We start from the raw sequence: 17,922 nt of genomic DNA, 5'->3' as shown, positions 1-17,922 counted from the left end.
TAAAGTGTTATCAATTCTGCCTCATTTTATTCTAAGTGTTTAAACACTTCTTTCATTCCCATTGTTGCCATTAACTTGGTAGTGTCTAATGGGGGCTTCCCAAGTACAATGTCTCTGACTTGATAATCCCTTGGAGTCAATTCTTCAACATGTGTATATGGAGGAGGGATAGCCACATGAGAAAATAAGTCCTACTTCTAATCACTCATAATGAAGGCTAATGCCCATGCATCCTTTGGTGGTGACTCAGGTTTCCTAAGAACTTCAATCAATTCCATCTTATCCTCTTCCTCTATAGTGAATTGCTACCTTTTATTTCTAATCACTTCCTTCCTTAGCCATTTGGGGATATGCTCCATTGGAGATTTTCCTTTTGAGGATGATAGTGTTTACTCACCTATGCTCTTTCCCTTATCACTCCTCTCTAGAGTCTTCTTCTTCTATGAGATATCCACACCAGGAGTCTCTATATCTGTGGAGTCCATAGTTCTCACCTCTGTGTCTTAGGAAGTTTGTCAAGAGGTTTCTCACTCATTTTTCCTTCTTCTAACACTTCATCAGTGGGTATTTGTTGTGCCTCTTCCTCTAGTTCCACTTGAAACTGTTCTTCTTCATTTCTTGGAGGAAGGGGAGTTACTAAACCTTTATCCATGCAAAATGTAACCTGATTTCCTGACCCTGGAGCTATTTCAAGTCCTTGTATCCGAGGTGGCAACTAAATCCAATTCTCCTATTGAGGTTGATTAGTTGGAGTGTCTCTGATTTTGTCTCCCACCAATTCAGTACTGATGGGCATAAAATCAAAATCTGACATCTAAAATACATTAGTACCCTCACCCTCCTACTCATCTATCCATTGCTGCATTTAATCCTCAGAGGCTGTAGACTAAATAGGTTACTTAGGAATGGATGTTGTTGTGATTGTGGAGCTTCTTCTCCATTCTGTCTCTATGGCCCTAGCAAGATGATTCCTCCAATTCAAAGGAAGGTTATCCTCTTCATCCTTATCATTCTCTTCTTCTTCTCCTTCAAGGATAACTTTTGAGACTGATGGGAAAGGAATCACTCTCCTAATCACTTTTTGCCTCCTCTTAACTAGAGTCTTAAGTTTTCTTTTCTTTGGAGTAGATGGGGAGGCTTGTACGTACTATTGAGGTATTTCTTGTGCTTCCATTTCATCTTCTCCCTACCCTTGTTCAACTGGTGGCACTTGAGGATTATCTTGGGTCTTTGTAGCTTCAATATTTTTTGGCCCTTGTACATTTTCTACCTTAGGCTATGGTGGTGCTTGAGAGGCTCTCTCTTCTTCTAGCTCAACTCGTTCAGGAGAATTCCTCTTCCTCTTGCCTTTAGCCTTTTGTGCTCTATAATACCCAACTTGTCTGTCAAGTTGGTGCACTATCTCTGGCCTCACTGGAGACTAAGATGTAGGTACTGTGACCTTAGCTCCTTGACCTCTTGCTGGGTGGGCTTGGGCATGAAAGACTACCGCTTGAGGCACTAGATCCAACTTAAAAGGTCTTTTGACCCAATCCTTTGTCAATTTGATGACATGTCTAGCCCAGTGATTAATGTTTGAATTCTCCTCCTTGTCAATCTCAACATTCATAATTGGTCGATCACCAATCTTGTCCCTATTGAACAATGGGTCTAGAACATCCTCAGTATCCTATTGTTGTGTAACCTTCAAAGGAATCTTTAGCTCCAAAACACTGCTTTCTAGATAAAGAGTCATCCTACAATAATCCCTTATTCAAATATCATAGTCTTCTACTACGTTCATCCAATGGTCTTCAATTGCATATTCATGCTGAAACGTCTTGTTGGCTAAATCTTGCAATCTTTCGATATTATCAAAATATGGTTGAGGATAATTATACTAATCCAAAGGATATTGATCCCATTCTAACTCAAAAGATGGGATATCTTGCCTTTGATCCACACTAAATGGTCCTATCACAATAGGTCATACCCACATTATTTTATGCTACTCCCTAACTCTATCATATGCAGACAAGAGTTGTTGAGTGATCTCTAGAAGTATAAGCCTATTGCTTGGGTACTAGATGTATTTGGCTCCAGCCTCAGATATCTTTGTAGTTGCCTCTTCTGACATCCTCTTCACATAATCCCCTTCAATGAACTATTATTGCAAATATAAAAGCATTGTTTACTATCTTGTATTCCTTGATGTGCTTAGGAAGCCTTTTCTTTACCAGCTAAGGATATACTATATAGGGCCATGCATTTGGATGTTGCATACTTCCCTTCTTGAACAATCCCAGATAATCTATCACCCTCACCACTAACAACTATATCAAATATGATGTCATATAAAACTTATGGTTATTCTTAACTACCACCAACTTCTCATCCAAATTTTTGCTAAGAATAGAGGCCCAATCAAGTGGCATCTTTGTCATCTTGATGGTCTGAATAAAGTGTACCATCCAAATGTTCAAATGCCCCGATGCTGGCAATCCCATGACTCTACTCAAGAGTATGATTGAATATCCAATATCTTCCTTCATATAGCCTCTTGTCATATCCACTTTTCCTACTTTTCATTCTAGAGGAGTCTTCTTAATGAGGTATGAGGACTGGATAATTTCAGAGGCTTCCTCTACATGTTCCCTATACCATCTCTCCACTTAGTGATAAGTCAAACTGATGAATTGATCCACTCTCAGAAGATGGAAGACCTTCTCTATGTTCTTGGGTCAAATATCTAGGACAATCTCTCTAGTTATGCTCTTTACGACCCTTTCTTCAGAAACATAGTTCTCAACGAGTGTCATAATAAGCTGTGAGGATTGCACTAATACTGAATGTGATGCTACATTGATGAGTCCAGATCGGATCAATGTAGATATCATCAAAGACCTTTCTGTGTGTTTATTACACAAGGCTAAGAATGCACCCAAGTTTGTGTGACCTAGTTTGGTATCCTAGATCTCTAAATAATCATCTTGAAATCGTGACTTCATCAAAATACCCTGAAACATAAACACGATGGGTTTTGGGACCATCTTTTTTGTAAGGGAGGATGATGAGGAAGCCATTTCATTTTCACAAAAATGATGTCCATTATTCCAAAGTCAAAGAAAAATTGATAAACTCAAACCCTAACACATACACAAACAAAATGCAAAACCCTAATCTACCCGAAAACACTAATAAACAAAAAATTATGACCCTTTTATGCAAGAAAAAAGGGTGCACCTGGTGCACCTAATAGGTGCGCTTGGTGCACCTTTATACTAAGCAATTTTTTAATATGGGGTGTGCAACAACATATGTCATGGGGTGCACTAATGTGCACCACTTTTTTGTGATACTTAGTGCACAAAATGAAACTAAAGGTGCCCAATAGAGAACCTAATTAGGTGTGCTACTGTGCACCTAAAGTGAGGTTTATGTTTCTTAAAGTTTTTTAAAGATTTTTCATTGTGAAGGTGCCCTACTATGCACCTTGAATTAGGTTATTTTTAATGTTTTCTTGTTTATGTGTGTGGTTGTAGGTGGAGGAGGTGATGCACACCTAAATAGGTGTGGTTTTGTGGGCATGGATGCTTAGAGGAAGAAAAGGAAACAAGTGAGGAGAGAGGTAGGGGTCCCTAGGTTATATAGACCCGACAACCAAGCGCACCCTTGGTACTATGTAGCTGTGCATCACCAAGGGTGATGTTTTTCTTGAAGTGATTTGGTGCACTAGCGCACTTGATGAGGTGCACTGGTGTGCCTCTTTTTGCAAAAATAATGACCTACCTCAAAAATCTTGATTTTTGGAAACTGGGTTTTCCAGTTGGGACTAGGACTTGATAAAAAACAACTAGATAAAAACCCTAAAAAGACTTAGACCCCAGACTAGGGATGTGGAAAGCCAAAAATAAAGTAGGGGGTCCCCATTTCTAGGTGAAATGGGGCGTGCGTTGTGAGATCACAACATGTAGGTTCTTGCCTCATTCATGCACATTATTGCTCAAGGGATTATTGGCTTTTCTAGTCTATAGACAAAGGTAATCTTGCATTTATTTCTCTCTTCTTTTTAGCATATTCTCTAATAAAAATTCTTTCATATTCCATTTATACATATCAATAGATATATTTACTAAATAGTAATAAGTATGAGAAAATATAAATCCCATGCTTAGGTAGCTATGTTGCATGCATGGTATTAGTCCTTTTACTTGTCACAATTTGTCAATGTGATTGCTCCTTATTACATAGGCTATAAAAAATAGAAAAGATCCATATGCATCTGTAGGCAAAAATCTTCAACAACAAGAGAATGACTTAAGGTATCCATTTGAGTGTGTATGTACTTCCATATTAAAACTGCTAGGACATATAATTTCTTTATCATGTATTGATTTTCTCATGTTCATCCAGATTGAATGAAGAGATAATATCCTCTTAGTAATCCTATAATTGCTTAGAAAGCATTATAGCATTAAACTTGAGTATCTCTCTTCAACACACCACATCATCATTCCAATCCTCACAAAAATACTCACATTCTCCTTACATTTGTCCTCTTCAAGCCCAAGTGAACTCAAAGCCTATCCACAACCTATTGCTTGTACACTTAGAAGGATTTTCACACTATAAAACCACTTCTTACAAGTGCCTACATACCTAATTTTCATTTAAATATATCTAGACCAAGCTTGTCTCTTTTGTTTACTGGCTCAATAGATGCATCTCCTCATTGATTTTTGCCCCAAAAAAATCTAATGCCTTTCTAATTAACTTTGATCAATATTTTAATTTTAATAGTAGATAGAGTAGTTATGTAATTAAATATTAAATATCATTGGAGTTAAGACTTGAAGTAGGTAGACCACTATGCAACATTGATGTAGTGTTTTTAATTCATACAACCATTTCTTAATGTGATTGTAGGTGATGGCAAAAAAATTATAATTTCTCTCATGTGAATAACACAAATAAAAATACACATCTAGTTATAGATTCCATTTTCATCTAGTTTTATAGTTCACTTTAAATTTGATCAGTAGGAGTATATTATGAAAAACTTAAATTTCTACCTGAGTACCCATATAAGCCTCCAGACATCAGGTATCTTTCTTATCTTCTCCTATGAAATGTGACATCCTTGTACATGAAATTTAGTTATTGACAAATGTAATTTAATAATAGTTGATTCCTTTTTTCAAATTTTTTGAATTCACAATAATTCACAATAAATTGATGCATTAATTACAATGTTTATGTTCACCTCCCTTGCAACATGATTACACCAAGTGGGTGCTTTGCAACTCAAAAGAGGATATGCATGTCTATGAGTGATTGCAAGTTTTTATAATGGTCTTTTGCATGATTTGATTTGTTACAAACTTATCTTATTCTTATGCTTTCTGGAATGTTACTAATTTATTTGGAAATTTTATTATTGTCTTTACTTGTGTATTCTCCAATTCATCTAGAAATGTGGAATCCCATGTGGTCTATGTCAAGGTATATATTAATTTTGATTCAATATTATTAAATGATTATGTTCCCATTAATTTTGTATGTCTCTGATTTAGGGAATCAAGTATAGTTCATTTTTGTGCCTAGACTGTGATTAACTTATTATTATTTACTGTGAACACATGGGTGCAAAATTCTAACATGACTTCTTTCCTTCATGGCAAGTGTTAACTTGGTTTTTTAATTTGCATGGTATTTTTGGTCCTACTTTGGAGTTTGTAGACATGTGCTTAAATATTGTGAATCCTTAATATTGTTCTAAGTGTATTGAGAAAATATAATCTTTTGAAAATAGATGTATTTTTCTATTTATTATCCCGTGGTTTTATCTTGCTATAAAGCTCAAAGATTTTTTTCTTTTGATGTTTGAACTAAAATATTGATCAAAATTATTCTATCCTAATTGAAATATCATTTTACTTCCTCTTAACAGCGAAAGTCTAGAAGTGATTTGAATATTGATTTGGAGGACAATGAATCCCCATGTGATGGGGAAGTATTGCAGGTTCTCTTTAGCCTACAGGCTGGCAAGATCACATGCTTATACCACTGAAAGATTCCTTGACAAATTCAACCTTGAAATTAGAGACTTAAGGAACTTCATTAAATACATTAGAAATAATATTTGTACATGTTGTTTCAATGTTTTAGTTTGTTAATGACTGCTTGAAATGATGTCAAATGTGTTTTAAATGCTCTCATATTGTTAATAAGGTGTCTTTATAAAGAACCATAAATCAGTTTTATTAATTTTAAACTTTTGAATGCATATAGATTATCCACACTATGTAAATATGTAGGTAGACATTAATATAGATATTTGTCATGCAAACTAAATATGAGAGTGGTAACTTTTGAAATTTAAACTCATTATGACTACAATAATGCTAGAATGCAATAAAATTGCTTACATAGTGAAATGATGGCAAAAAGGTCAACTTTTGGTTTAGAATGATGTATTTGATGCAATTACCAAACTCCATAAATTCCTATCAAAATTATCAACATTGACTTGAACCATGCCAAACATACAATATTTTATTTAATTCCATTTGTTAATATGTTGTAACTTCATTCAAATAGTTGAAGTATGAACTACTTGCTTCTTAAACTCTATGTCCTACTAGAAAGGCCTTCTAGTAGGTGATGGATTTGTATGGTCAGGTATAAGCGTACAAGTCTTCCATATTCACCCAAAAATGAATCTTTCTACTGCAAATCTAAATTAGATATACTCAACCAATTATCATGCAAGTATGTGCAGAAAAAATACAAAATATATGAAAAGAAAAGAAACATATAACCATTGAAAACTAAATAACTCCCTCAATATTGTGAATTTGGCTTAACCATCTAAAACTGGAGTTGCCATAATAATTTCCCAAGTGAGAAAATCATTTTGTGTAAGATTATTGGATTGAAGATTATTCCAAAAAAAGTGAGATTTATCCTTGATATGGAGCCCCCTATGGATGTCACTTGACTTAACTCTTTATTAGACACATTGGGTACTTCTAGAAGTTCATTAAGAACTTTGCATAAAAATCCTATTGGTTGGGTAAGTTGACTCGAAATGGATGTTGGTGTTTTTTACACTACCAAGTAATAAGGATACTTGATACCAAGACAATGTAGATTGAAATAACCTAAGGATTAGCTATTTCCCATAATAAGGTGGATGATCTTTAGATATGGACCAAACTTCAACAAAATCATAAAAGATTTTCTACTCTTTTGGCTCTTCAAAACCAAGGCAGGTGCACCTTAGGGATAAAAGACTTAGAACTTTGGTACTACTCTCACATTTCATTCATCCAATGACATTTTATAACAGTATTCATCCCCTATAGCAGATTGGTCATAGTTCTTCTTAGATTTACAAGTGATCATGGGTAACAGTAGCTAACTAAAACATAGAGATTAAATGTAAACAAGTATTGACTAGCTTTGACATTCTTCATACACTTAAAGTAAAATTGATATTGATTTTTGGATTGTTCTTGATATCCTTCTATGATATTTTCATATGCAAACTAAAGTAATTGACCAGTGCCTCATCCATTAGGATCCAGAGTCTATCTAACTTCTTGACCTAATATTTGACTGCATTACAATCAATATTATTAGCAATTCTTAATAAAAGTCATTCTTACATAAATCTTTCTTACTACCTGGAGATCCTATCATATTCACTAAAGCACTTACTTAATCCTTTGAATTAAAAGCAATAGTGAACTAATATAAAACATGTCCTAGTTGCATTCAATTGAGAAAGGCTTTGCCCTCACAACCTCAGAATAACTAGTCAATAAAAAGGAGACAAGATTAAGAGAGAAAAGATATGGTGACAGTTCATCTTTGTATTAATTCTCCTTGAGAATTATATAACATTGAAATAGAACTCAAAATAACTCAAGAAAAGACACTATGATCCTGAACATTAATGTACTCTTAGATTTTTGCAGAGAAAATACATCATAAAAACTTGTATCAAGGACTAGATTGAACAAAGCTTAGAAAAACTAAAGTTACACAATGACTCGGACCCTTTCTCTAGCCTTGGAATCTCACTTATATAGTGTAAGATGTGACAAGCTTTAAGCTTAGAGAGTATTGACAATTGTCCTTACAATATTATTGTCATAAAAGAAAAAATTTAATACAATAGAATGTGTTTCATCATGAATATTCTTTTGTAGGACCACTTTCTGCTACACCTATTTGTTGCATTTATTTTTTGATGAAAAGCTAATGATTGGATTTATTACTATTGTTGTTCCTTGAAAAATGTAGCCAATGGGATTGATTGTGATAGACCTAGCTTTGATTCTTGTAGACTCACATCAATTCGAGGTTCTCCATTCACATCATCATGCACTATTAAAACAATAGTTATGTTTGATTACTTAGTTGTCATCTCATCAGTTGGGACCTCCATGCTTATCACTGCAGTTGGTTGTTCTTCTTTGTCTTCTTCTATTTGAATTGATGTATCATTAGTTGGCATCTCATCTTAGTTCATTTCTTCTTCATTAGTTTCTTTAATCACCAATTGCTTTGAGTGCACAAAATCTTCCATCCATTTATTAAAAATTGTGTCATCTGGCCAATCAAAACTTAACACCTCTTGCTGCTTTTTGATCACATGATCTCCTAACTTATTAATTTCAACAAATTCTTCTCTAATAGAATTATAGAATAATTGCACTGTAACAGTTTCTTCAACTGTCATTGCCCATAGCACATGCTCATTTTTTCTTATAACTCCATTTATTTTGAGGCACAATAAATCATCTAATTCTTTGCCTCATTCCTCCTTTTCTTTTAATTTATCCATTTTTCTAAGTGCATGGGGAAAGAGTTTAAATTTCTCAACAAGATATTTAAAATATATATATATATATATATAATCCTTTTCTACACTACAACCCTCTTCTCATCAAAATCAAATAGATCATTAGTCATATTAAATGTTTTCTCTAATTTTTCACAAGATAGAGTAATAATTGAAACATACAAAACGGTGGTATCCTTATCCTTGCTGCTCCATTTACTCATGATGGGCTTCAAAGCATCTTCACCATTCTTTATTTCTTCCCACATATCCATTATTTTTGTCAATTTTTCATGGAATGTTGTCCGTTCAATCTTATCTACTAGATATAAGATTATTTTCCTGATTTTATCTTCATACAAATCATTTAACTCTACAAGTAAGGCCCATAGTTTATTCTTCTCCTCTTCAAATTCTTCAACAATGTAGAATTCTAGCCTCTACAGGGTATCAAGTAGCTCTACAAAAGGAATTTGCTTAAATGGCTCAATTTGGGGGTGAGTGTTGAGCTGTTGTTTTGCATGATGCTTAACAACATGAATCCTTTCGAATTCCTCTCTTGAAAAGTTGATTTGGGATCAACTCCAAGGTTATGGGTGATCTTGTGACCTACTGAAATCCACTCAATTGAAGATAAATGTGAATGTTCACGAGGAGGCCTTTGCTGGTTCAAACCAATTTCGGATAAGATGACCCATATACTTGCTATTTAAAAATTAACCACAAAAGAGATATGCTTTTTGGTATTTTCTATTTTTAAATGAATGCAATCTAACAATACAACTATATGAATTCCTAATTTAATAAGAGGTTAGTAAAGCAAATGACAAAGATAGGGTAACAACAAATTAAGAAAATAACATGAATGTAAAATCCTAACAGACATAAACCATGGAAACAACATGTCTATAAGTTAAGATTTCAAAAAGATAGATGGAAAACCAATGAAAATAGGAGAAAAACTTCCTAAATTCCATTGATGTAATCGTTTGCAAGGAATTCAATAATCGTATGATGTCTCACTTTTCATCAAATCGCAAGGCCACAAAAAGTGTGATCATGCGAGACAAAAGGCTATGAAGGAACAAAATGGTGATCTCTTCTCAAACTAGATACATCAATAGAATTTGTAGACCCATAGAAAACACCAAAATTAAAATATCACACAACTAGAAACAAAGCAATAAAATTTTGGCTCAATCACACTTCATGAACATACATTCACAAAAAATATGACACACTTAGGCAAGAATCACTACACTCCAAATGCGAGCACCAAAAGCATATATTATTGAAAAATAATGATGGCGACCCTGAATACATGTTACATTCCTAAATTTATAAGAAATATTCTCCTCAATTTGTGTTGAGAGTGAGAGATCTCTTTATGCAAACATATGCTTCTAAACTAATAAAACAAATCTATTTATGTACAAATTGACTCTCTAACTGGTGTTAAATAGGACTCCACCCTTGTTTATATCAATTAATGGGTGCATGAGCCTTTACATGTCATAAAACAAATAAAATATGAGAAAATAAGAAAAATAAAGCCTTTAGATGATGTACAAGTGTCTGGAAGTGCCAAAAATACAAGCTCCATCTTCACTAGCTGTCTATACAAGTTGAACTACTGTTAGAATTCATTTTCGATGCATGGAAAATTCTAAATTTAGAACTGATAGTTAATTGTCAGCACACCTCTAAATTCTCAAAACTTGTGGCAAACCTCTGAAAAGGTGCACCTATGCACCTAGTGCACCAACATAGCAACACACCTAAAGTGCTTAATTCACCAAAAATTAAAGTTCTCAATTTTGAAAACAATTTCTGGGTTTTTCTCAAATGGGGTTTTAGATCACTTTTGTATACTTACTTTGATATTTTTGATGATTTATACCCTCTTTATAGCAAAAAAGTTTCATAGACTTGAACTCCTTCTGCTTCTAAAATCCCAAGGCACCTGTGTTGAATCTCATTTTAGTTCATGTACCCAACCTTTGTATCTTTGATTTTTAGTGTAAATTGCTTGATTCTTTCTTCTCTCTGACTACTTGGTCCTTCCTAGTCATAGACCAAGTAATTTTGATTATAAAAAATGATCAATTGTTTGAAACTCCTTCATACTTTTTTACCAATTTTTCTAGGTCCTTTTAACTAGCCTTTTTAGAGGCCTTCTACTCAAAATTTCAAGTTGAAACTTTCATTGGTCCCTAAGATTGGGTAGCTAAAGGCTTGTTGTTTTAGGGACTAAAATTAGATTTTCAATTCTTCTTTTGAACAGTGTAAATGATTTTGAATTCTAAGCTCTAGGTCAAAAGTTAGGACCCTAACAAGTTAAGGATGCCTTTTCATCTGCACAAAGAAGAAAACATTCATCTAGAAGGCAAAAAACTTAATAAAGACAAACTCTAAAACTAAATTAGACAAAACCCAAAAACCCTACTGCTCGGAAAAAAAAAAAAAAAAAACTAATTTATAACTCTTTCGTGCAAAAAAGGGTGCACCAAATAGGTGCGCTTGGTGCACCTTTGCACTATGACTAATTACTAATATAGGGTGCACAACAACACAACTCATGGAGTGCATTGATGTGCACCCCTTTTTGAACTTAGTGCAAAGGATGGGTATTATTTAGGGTTGCACAATAGTGCACCTAATTAGGTGTGCTATTGCACACCTTTAAATGGTTTTTTGTTTGTCTTTGAAGTTTGTAGGTCTTTGTAGAGCATGGATAGACTGAGAAAAGAGGGAAAAGTGGAAGGCACACCTCAGAGGTGTGGTATTTGCACAAAAGGAGTCTTGGCAGAGCTCGTGTGCTGTACAGGTGTAGTTTTGAGGATTTGGAGCAAGGCCTCGATGGAGAAAATGTGAACAATGTAGAAGACAAGGGGGGAAGGGGTTTTATAGGTCCTAGATCCCATTTGTAATGTGTATGTGTGCTGTTGTGCAACTGCGTATTTATAAATTCCATTTCTTACATTTTTGGCACACTAGCCCACTAGAATAGGTGTGCTGGTGCACCTTTTATTTTTGCAAAAGATTTGTTTCTTCTCTGAACTTATTTTTGACAACCAGGTTTCTCTGTCAAGGTTTGGGACATGAACTAGGGGGCTAGGTGAGACCTCAAAATGACTCAGACCCTGAACTAGGGCCTTGAAAAAGCCAAAAATAAAGTAGGGGGTCCACATTTCTGACTGAAATGGGGCGTGCATTGTGGAACCACAATAGTGAGGATAAGTAATTTGGGGCTTGCTAGATTCTCCTACCTTTCTCTTTCTAAGTTGTTTTTCCATTTGGGCCACTTAAGATTCTAGTTGATGTATCTTATTTCCTCTTTCTTCATATGCCTTCAACATTTCTTCAAACTTGGCATTGAGCTCAAGGAATTTGTTCTTATCTTTTTCAGCAACCACTACCCCAAAATCCACCATTTCCTTAGTCATTTTGGATATTTTTTCACTATCTACCTCATCTTCTCTATACACAGTGAGGCTCCCTATATGCTCAACACTTGACATTTCCTATATCCTAGTTTTGTCTCTTTTTTCAATGGACCATATCACCAATGCTTGGTGATCATTACTATATTTCAACCCTTTGTGTGCCTACAAAACCTCTTCCTCACTCTTAAACTAAGTATCCTTTTCCTTCCTTACAACATCAAATGTCATGGCATTGGCAATGTCCCATTCAGGAAAAATTAAAACTCTTGAATTCTTCAACAATTATCTTCCCCCTTTAGGGGTTATTTGTGCAAATTCTTCCATAAAATCAGCTTTTACTTCCTCTTCTATTTCAGATTCATCTTTATTAGGTTGCTCTATTTTAATTTTCTTACACTTATTCTCAAAATTATTAATATTTCTCCTCCATAAAAATTGGGAAAAATCTCTATACTTCACAAAACTTTAATCATCAATAAATTTTTGGGTAGCATGTGCTATCACAGGGTCTAATTCCTTACCTCTATAATCTCCAATAGTGAGATCAAATGATGGCACAAGAGGTTCTTTAGGTACTCCTTGTTCAATGTTTATAGTTGTGACCACAACATCCCTTTCCCCTCCAATTTGCCTCAACTGTTCTCTCAAGGATGCTTCATCATCTATCCTGAGTGAAGTTTGCGTATGTGAGTATTCTTCAACATGAGAAGATGATCCTTGCTCTAATATCTATTTCTTGGGAGGATGTGTATCAGCTTGGCCTTTTGTATGGAGAAACATATTGTACACTCTTGGCCACAATGTACTCGACTCTTTTCTGCAATGTATACTACCCTAGGGTCACAATCATTTTTCTTGCCAGCCTCCTCTCCACCTCAATGGTCTTGTTTGGGTATGCTTGTGTTATGATTTCTTTCTTCTCATTTAGTGTTTATATAATCCCAACAAAATTATCCATAAGAAAATCTACTTTCATGCCCCAATATTTGCTATCTGATAGGGGATCATAATCTAGCTCAAAAGCATTTATAAAGTCTAGGACTTTACTGTAAACTATCCATTTTTCTTTTCTAAGATATTGTTCTTGCAATGAAAATGTATTTTTGACTATGTCCTCAGGAAAGTATATAATTTTCTTCTAAATTTTAGCTTTTCTCTAAGGAGTTCATAGAATCGCTCTAGGTCTATAAAATGGGCATGGGATTGAGCCATCTAATATCTATCTAGAAATTTCTCCAAGTTTCTCCAACCCCTTTTAACAAATGCAAAATTATGAACAATAGAGATTTGTGGAGAGAAAGTACCTTTAGATTTACCTAGAAAATCTCTTCCCTTAACTAATCCAATTTTCCATAACAATTCAGCAATCCCTACCTTCAAAGGCACTTGGTATGGTAGCACATGTGATTTTCCCAAAAAAACCATAAACTCTAAAAATAGTGGAAACAACATATGGAATAATTCTCCCCAATTGTGGCTCACCAAAAACCCTTTAGCATGGTCTTTAGGTCTTATCAGTTCTAACAAAGGTTGTGGTATCCTAGGGTTGTCCCCTACTAACAACATCTTGACCCTAGAAGCAAAATATCTGTCAAACCTAACAAAACTGGCATTAGTAACCTCCCATGTCATGTTGACACTCCATAATTGAATAGGGAGCCTCTCTCCATCTCTATCTAACTCCAATTTCATCTCCTTAGAGAAGAATGTAACTGCTTTGTATAAGCATATATACATCAGCACTGAGTGCTAGCAAAAGGGCTTATCAACCTTAGCCTTTGCAATCCCTATTAAACCATAATGAATCTCCTTTGCTAAGTAAGTAGAAAAATCAAGAATTGAACTCATTCCATATTGAAAAGTCTGAGCATTAATAAGGACAATAGAACTTGGGATGTGATCTTGTTCATCCATACCAAAGATCTTACAAAGAGAAAAACACACGGCCTGTGCTCTAGGGTTAAAGTATTTTTTCAATAGGGACTCGGGGGTGTTTTGTGTAACCAAGGGCAATGACCCAATTTTTACAAATTGTTCCTGCAATGGTCCTCCCCTTAGGTACATTCTTTGTGCATCATACCTAGCTAGGAGGACTGACATATTTATTTTTTCATGAGCAACATGATTAGGGTTTAGTTTAAAAGCCTCTCTAATAAGCTCTATTGAAACCCTAAAAAGGTTATCACCCCCATAATTCTTTACAATTCTATTAATTGGGTCATACTTCTTTGCCATTACTATTAATAGATCATCATCATCGAAGACTCTAGGGACAATCAATTTTCCTATGTCAAATTCCTATACATTATTTACTAGAGTATCTAATTTCCTTTCTACAAACCATTTTCAAAAATGTCCTAATCCTCCAACAGACACTTCTGCATCTCTTAGCCAATTTTCCTTGTCATAGAAACCCTCACTAACTAGCAACCTAGGGCTTTTTGGAATAAGCTCTCTTCTACTAGCCAATTCATTTATTGATTGTGGCATTTGTTCTAGGAAATCATCATGAACTACCCTCTTTAGATAATCAACCTTTCTCGAAAAATCCTTTTGTGGAGGCATTTTTACAATTTACCCTAATGCAATTAAAATTTCTCAATTTTCCATAAGTTTAGATGAATTACCCACTTTTTTCCTTGCTTTTTCCTCCTTATAAATCACTTAGCAATGTTTTGATAACCTTGGAAAATATTGCCCTTAGCTCTGGAAATATTTTCACCATGATCATTCTGCATTCTTATGGCTCAATAATGGAGAATTGGGAATTTTATTTCAGCATTAAGCTCTCATGAAGTGGCATTGATCAGAATTAATGCTCTAAGAGTCACATTTTGTGTTGCACCATGAAGTTTGAAATTCAACCATTGATCATGAAGAATTAGATGACCTAATTTGAAACCAAAATGGCTATATTAACCCCTTTTTGGAAATTGCCACACATCAACAAGGTGCATTCCCACATTTCATTATGTTCAAGCATTTTCAAAAAGTGATAAAGTGCAGATCATCGATCTTCCAAAGATCAACAATCATGAAAATCCTTCTGACTTTATAAGTTTGGCTTAAAGTTATGGGCACGCTGGTACAATCACCTTCCAACTCAACAAACATGTAAACTGCTCCACCAATCATCATGTGCCATATCAATATGCTTTCCAAATTGGCATGACTAGGTAACTCTTTTGAGTGATTGGCCCTACTTGCCACATGGCAAGTAGGTGTTTTCCTACATTACTTAAAGTTTAATCATTTTTATGTTGTGGGGATCCACCTTCCATTGATCTTCCCAAGATCAACGACACATACATATCATGCCTTTTTATAACCTAGCCAACAAGGTCAACCAATAAAATGCATGTACTTTATCCAGCATGTCTAACACTTTCTGATTGTATTGATCACACTACCACCTTTTTAAAACTAGGCACGCATGACCTCATCCAACTACATGTGGCAAGCAGGCACTTCCCTACTTTAGCTAAACTTTGAGCATGTCCACATTGTAGGAATGCACTATCTATTGATCTTCCCAAGATCAATGATGCATATATCTCATCTTTTGAAACTATTTCAACATCTCTTTAAATTGAGAGGTATGACATCATTGAGTACACATGTTGTTAGGGCACTTTACCGCATTAGATAAACTTCACACATCTCCATGAAGTGGTAATATGCTGACCATAGATCTTCCCAAGATCAATGACACAATGTTATAATACCAAAAGGTGACCCCACTACTCAACTTGACTAATGAAATTGCTCAAGATTCCAACATGCTCTGACAACCCCTGACAACTTTGAGAACATTTTGACACCTCTAGTTTATGTGGTGCATTAAAGAGATTAAAATCAGGAAGTGCTATGTGGCAAATAGGTGCTTTCCTGCATTTGCTAAAGGTTGAGAAAATTCTCATGTGGGCATGTGCCCATCGTTGATCTTCCCAAGGTCAATGGTTGGCAGTAGTAAACCATAGTGGTTAAAACACTTTGTAAAGTACTAAGGAAATAAAAAAGGTAAAATCATAGTTAGGAAAAGGTTCACAACGAAGGATTTTTAAATTTTGGAAAAGTATCTTAAAATAAATAAGGAAAAATGTTAGAAATAAAACCTTAGGGTAATAAATTTCCCGTGCCAAAATTTAAAACACTACTTTCCAAAATTTAAATACAACTAGGGCACATAACAAGGGTTTCATCAAATATTAACAATTTCATCTAGGGTTTTAACAAACTTTACAACTTTAAGACATGAGACTAATGGGTTTTTCACTACAGAGTGTAACAAAATTATACATGGTGAAAACCCAAGCCAACAATGGTAAGCCATATGCATGGGAGATTGCACAAGGAGAGGCCTTCAAGGAGCTCAAATAACACTAGCATGTACACCCATTTTGGAATATCTAAATTGGGACAAGGATTTCTATGTTCATGTGGATGCCTCTGACATAGAAATCCTTGTCCTAATTTAGATATGCCAAAATGGGAGTACACACTAGCCTTGTTTGAGCTCCTCAAAGGCCTCTCCTTGTGCAATTGCCCATGTGTATGGCTTGCCATTTCAAGTCAATTTATCCAACCAATAGGATTTTTATGCAAAGTTCTTAATGAACTTTTGGAAGTATCGAATGTGTCCAAGAAAGAGTTAAGTCTAGTGCCATCCATAGGGGGCTCCATAACAAGGATAAATCTCACTTTTTCTAGAATCATCTTCAATCCAATTTACATTTTTTTTCAAACAAAGTAGGTTGGTCAAATTTTCAACCAAATCTGGTATGATTTAGTCAAAATTTCAACCAAACTTGGTTGAATTTTTTACCAAGCCATTAACAAGGATGTCATCATGGGTTTGGCATTTTGGTCAATCAAGGATGACAATTAGTCAAAATATCAACCAAGTTTTTTAAAATAAAAATAAATAAATTTTAATGTGACATTTTCAACCAAATTTGGTCGAAATTTTGACGATCAGACAACTTGATCAAAATTTTGATGACAAAAATTGCCATGAAACTATTGATTGAAATTGCAACCAATATGAGTCAAAAATTCAACCAATTTTGGGTTAAAAATGAGTCAATATTTACCAGTGATTATAATCACATAACATTAATTAACATGACATACAATTCATTAATACATATAAAAAATCATAATTAATTTGTGAACACATCAATCATTGTAATCACATAACATTCATAGTTACACATTGAATAACACCCCTCATTTGGGTAGTGATGAGGAGGCTTGTGTAGACTAACTATTCAAATAGTTTACTTACACTTGTACAATATACTTCACATGGGTTAAATGCAAGAATATGACTGTGATTAGTCATAGGGTGGAGTTTTGACTATTGATATGTGGTGATTGATCAAGAATGTACTGTAAACATTTCATAATTCTTTAGGGTTCAGGACATCACCCCCCCCCCCAAAACAATTTGGCACCTATTTTATCAATAATTTTTGGTAAACATGTTGTAATTAATTATAACCCTAAAGCGGAAAATTTTTTGTATAAAAAAGGCTTAGGGTTAGGGATTTCATAGTGTGTGATGCAAAAATTTCTTCTTGCATTGGTATTGAGCTGTAAGGGATTACACATTGTGATCATGTTGTAATCACTGGAGGGTAATAA

This window comes from Cupressus sempervirens, chromosome 3 (assembly GCF_028749045.1).
Source record: "Cupressus sempervirens isolate cs-2001-9-10 chromosome 3, ASM2874904v1, whole genome shotgun sequence".
Taxonomy (NCBI): Eukaryota; Viridiplantae; Streptophyta; class Pinopsida; order Cupressales; family Cupressaceae; genus Cupressus; species Cupressus sempervirens.
Note: the sequence above shows the minus strand (reverse complement) of the source record.